Source organism: Orbicella faveolata, unplaced genomic scaffold (assembly GCF_042242905.1).
Source record: "Orbicella faveolata isolate gen_17 unplaced genomic scaffold, um_ofav_v1 contig_15, whole genome shotgun sequence".
Classification (NCBI taxonomy): domain Eukaryota; kingdom Metazoa; phylum Cnidaria; class Anthozoa; order Scleractinia; family Merulinidae; genus Orbicella; species Orbicella faveolata.
The window spans coordinates 8,124,831-8,130,000 of NW_028301542.1; the positions used below are offsets into that span (position 1 = coordinate 8,124,831).

Below are 5,170 nucleotides of genomic sequence, written 5' to 3' on the forward strand. Positions count from 1 at the left end.
TCTATCATACCAAGCCACACGTTTTCGTTGTCCACGTACTATTTCAAAAACTCGTGCTTCGGGCTTCATCACCGGTTTCCAAACGCGACAAAACATTTGTTTTTATTGTTTTCGAGCGTTTTAAAACCTGATGAAACCCGAAGCGCAAGTTTTTGAAATTAGTTCTTCAACAAAGAAAATTTGTAGAAATTATCATTACAATAAGTTTTCTGAATTTAAATATGTTTTATTTGAGGCGTGGAATGTGAACCTGTCACCTAATTGCTGCTTGCTGGTCTGTGATATTATTTTATTTGCATTCAATGCCACGTTGTTACCTAACTGTTTGTGACTTCTGAGCGAGCACGTTGCTTCGCAATGCAGATGGCAAAGTACAGATTTAGACCTCCTAAACTAGCTTAAGAAGAGGAAACTTGTGTGTCCAGCGCTATTCCAAAGTCTACTCAATATAAAAACCGCAGGAGAAAGTTGTTTCCCATGTAAGTGCCATTTAGGGGCCGAAGTGTATAAGCAAGGTTGAGACCGAACCAAAAGACAAGGTTGCAATCAATGATGGAGAATTAATTTAGAAAAGAATAGCTTTTTCTTTTTTGAGGACTTCAACAACTGTACCGTTACATTCAATGTCAGCAGTAAATAAGCTTGCTTTAAAGTGTATTGTAACTCTGTGTGATTAAATAAAGTTGTTCATCTTCATGTGTTGGTCTTGCTCTATGAATATGCAGATTAAGAAACATTTTACACGCGGGTTTGAAATCGTTTCCAAGCACGTGCGGTTTTCATATCGTTTTTTATTGGTTTTCTAAACTCGATCATCCACCTTACCAGAATGAGGCGTTTCGGTTGGGTAACAACGACATGAATAATTAATGAGTTTCAGAAATGAAAATCACCTTGGGGCATCGACTAACAAGTGCAATGATGCAAACATTAATGGAATTACTTTTGTAACCACGAGAATTGAAATTTTTCCGTTTTTGGTCGCCTTTTCTTTTTTGTTTTTGTCTTTGTTGTTACAGGCTAATTTTTGCGAACTTTCTCGTACAGTTTTAAATGGAAATTAGCTTTTTGACGTCGTGTTAGGTAATCGTCTATTGTTTATCACGTATTAACCTCGTTAAGTCTTCTTCTGGTTCAAAATTCCGTTTTAAACCGTCGTAGTTTTGTAGCTGTATTCAGTCGTTGTCAGTTCCGGAGTGCCGTACAGATCTTGTAAGTAATCTCGTATTTTCCTTTCTATTTTTTTTTTTTTTTTTTTTTTTTTTTTTTTGCCGTTTTTCGTATTGTTGTATAATCGGTATATTTAAGTTTAAGTTCGTGTTTATTAATTTCTGCATTTGTTATTTTGGTTTTAAGTGAATCGTTAGAATTAACGACGAATTCAAAAAATAGGACTTTTTCATATGGAATTACATAATTCATCATATCATCAAGTAAAGATACTGTTATCTTGATTTTCATTTCTGTTAGCATTAGGGTTACCCTTCATTGCTTCGGTTAACGAAGAGTTGATACATGACATCAAAAGCGTGGTTATTTTCACGACTATATATAAGATCTGCCTGTTTCTTCGACGCAATCAGTCATTCAACCAGTCTAATTTGGCTTAGCAGATTTAAATTAAACTAGGCATTACATCCTGGGTTTTTTATCAATCAGTCTAATAACTGTTTTTTTTACACCAAGAGTTGAAAATGGAGCAGAGATACATCCTCTCTTATAAGTTATTGTATTTAATAACTTATGTAATACTCTACAATAACTTATATAACTTATATCTTTCATTTCGTTAGCGTTAACCTTCATATTAAGAAAGAGTCGCACTAAAAAGTTTATCGAGTAACCAGGAGGACAACCAGTGAACACACCAATGTCCTTGCCTCGATGTTTTTGCTTTTGATTAAATAACATTTTCCAAATAATTATTTATTAAATAGTATTTTAGACAACTAGACTTTTTAATAACAAAGTGTGTTTTCAGCAGTGGCTGCATTAAATGGTTTTGAAAAAATGGCCATCGCTATTAAAATGTTTTAGATTAGACAAAGTGCTTACCGACTCTTATTACCTTTCTTTAAACTTGTCAAGCTTTCTACGTTTCTCCTCTAGTTTTGCTTTCACCATTTGTTGCTGATACGTAAAGCTTGACATGGTAAACAGAACGAAGCAAATAATTTTGAATATAAAATAAAATTACTTTACCAAGTACAGTTAGCCGCGACACCACAACAACAATATAAATAAAAGAAAGTATTGTTCGTATGTCCGACTATACTGTGCGACCTGACGGTCACCTGCTAAACGTCATCGTGCAAGGAGTTTGATAAGTTTAATAGGGTTAACAAAGACAAGACCAATATCACCCATATGTGTACCTTTCCTCGTCTCTCGAGTATTTTGGACTGATGCTAACTCTCCCCTGTAGCTGGCGCTCACATTCTTTTACTTTTTGCTTTAATATCTCATTCTCCTCCGCCCTTTGGGTGGCTATGTCCAAGCTGGCAAATAGAATTCGAACAAGAACATGGCTTACACACTGCAGTCTTTTAGTTTACAATGTCTAAATAAACCAAAAGGTGTCTTCACATTACAAATTTTTTTTTTCTAAAAACTCAATAAATTTTGGTCTTTTGAACAAGAACCATCACTTAAAAGTTGAAATTCGTGCGTTACATTCTTATCTTACTTTGTACGGTTAACAGTCATTACTAAAACCGTCTCTTTTCATCATCGTCTGATAACAATGGTACTGAGATAATAATTAACTTTTGGAGAAGTGTATCTGAAAGAAATGACCTAAGCTGCCCGACAAAAGTGTTTTAAGAACCAGCTTGCAATTCTTAGAGAGCAGTTTGAATGCCGTTCAACTTGGCTGGGTATGTGCCACTGGTCTCCCAGAAATCCCGTGCTCATTATCGTCCATTCTGTGGTCAATTATATATAGGCCCCATCTTAGTCGCATTTTTGCAAATGTAAACTTTGCGATCTCAACTTAATAATTTTCTGTTAATTGTTTATCAATCTACCTTAGTATACTAATTGGCAGATTCGTCATACGTAGAAGATCACACTCTTCACCTTCAAACGCTCTGGTACATTTCTATCGGAAAATATTCAAAATATTTCCTCGATTTCCAACGAGGTGCTCTTGTTGAAATGTGCGACCCAGTTTTAGCTCCTCTGTTGGGACCCCATTATAGTCATTCCAGTGATGTAAGTGCTACCTAGGCCAGCGGCACATCCCCAGTACCTTATTGATAGAAAGTAATCCCCTCCCCTGGGGGGTGGCTTTGAAAAATCATATCACATTATATTACATCAGATTACATCAAATTACCTACCATTACACCACAATGCATCCCATCATATCGCATTTACCTTTCTTTTAAGAGATTTTGTAGGTGGGTGTTGTTTTTCTGTAAAATTTCTGTGTTGTTCTTCAACTGTTCTTCGTAATGTTTTCGTAACTTCAAGACCTTTAAAATTGTTTAAACAGTATTACTTATATTTTATAACTTCAGCCTCTTGAACGGCAATGTATAACAATTTGCTTTTCATATGCTCAAAAAAATTGTTACCTTTCCTCTTGTTCACTTTTTAGTTGCTTTTCTCGAGTCTCCCACTTTTCTTTTCGGTTGTAGATGAAAGTGAAGAATGATCATCGCAGTAAATTTTCCAATAAATAACATCTCCGTTACTCTGATAAGTGGGCTAATGCCTACCTCAATCGACTCAAAAACGCTATTAAATGTAAAAAAGGGGTTTCTCTATTTAAAGTGAAAGTTTCTTCTCTAAAATAAAACTCAGAACGGAATTATGAAGAAAAACGGGTTAGTACTAGATATAATGTCCCGAGAATATGGCTGTAGCCCTTGTATACCCCTGGATACCCTTGTATACCCCTGTATACACCTGTATACACTCGTATACCCCTGTATACCTTTGTATACCCCTATATACCCCTGTATACCCTTATATACCCCTGCATACCCTTGTATACCCCTGTATACCCTTGCATATGCTTGTATACCCTTGTATACTCTTGTATATCCCTGTATATCTTTTTATACCCTTGTATACCCTTGTTCACCCCTGTGTACTCTTGTATACCCTTGTATACCCCTGTATATCCTTGTTTACCCTTGTATACCTTTGTATATACCCTTGTATCGCCTTGCATACCCCTGTATACCTCCTTATACCCTTGTATACCCTTGTATACCCTTGTATACCCTTGTATACCCTTGTATTTCTCTATACCGCCTTGTATACCCCTGTATACCTCCTTATACCCTTGTATACCCTTGTATACCCTTGTATTTCCCTATATCGCCTTGCATACCCCTGTATACATCTTTACTTCCTTGTATACCCTTGTGTACCCCTGTGTACCCTTGCATACCTTTGGAGCGGCCATCCATATGGCTTTGAAGAGACAGTCACTGGTCTCAGCGTGTCGATCGATAAGTATTTATATAGCGGATCGATCGTGTTTTCACTATGTGAAAAACGCAAACTATTTTATGTAAGAGCCCCCGGACGAGTATATAGGTTATTAATTACTTTTAGTGCCAACGGTTTTCCAGTTTTAATTAAATTTCAACCTGCAACCTGCAACCTGCAAAATTTACCTGCCGCGGAAAACTTAATTTTTTTACAATAAGCAACTTACAGCAACCTCCACAAAGCGACTCGCGTGTTATTGTTTAGAGATTAGCGAGATTAAAACGATGTTATTTATAAAATGTCTCACAGCGTGGCTTCAAATGAGGAAGACTTTGAAAAGGATTCCTATTGAAAATAAGCTTATCTCGCCGAGGCAACTCCATAATGTTCATAGCAAACGCCACAAAAAAAGTCATTTATACTCTAATCACCCTGAAACGATTATAAAATATTTGGTAACTAATCTTAGTAAACACGAACACAGCATCAGGGGCGCGCATCTCGTTTATTGATGCCCGCTTTCGAAAATAAAGAAAGAGAACAAAGAAAACTAAGTATGCAAACTTCTCGACACGAGAGTAAAGATTCTAAATTATCCTTAATATAGCCGTCCTTGGCTCGATCAGTCTTCCATCTGCCGTGACGTTTGAAGAGTCGATCACTGACGCCTGCGTTAGCGGCTGCAGAAGCACCTCCTGCTCTTAGACTGTGTAAACCAAACAAG

At 36.6% G+C, this 5,170-nt stretch overlaps 1 protein-coding gene across 1 annotated transcript in view; it reads right to left on the minus strand.

Annotated features, from left to right (window-relative positions):
* Window positions 1-4,306: 4,306 nt before the first annotated feature.
* Window positions 4,307-5,170, minus strand: part of LOC149113389 (uncharacterized) — a 5,063-nt gene continuing 4,199 nt past the window's right edge. The window contains exon 1 of the mRNA XM_089288274.1: window positions 4,307-5,170. This exon is cut by the window's right edge and continues 4,199 nt beyond it. The gene's annotated coding sequence lies outside the window, so the exon portion shown is untranslated.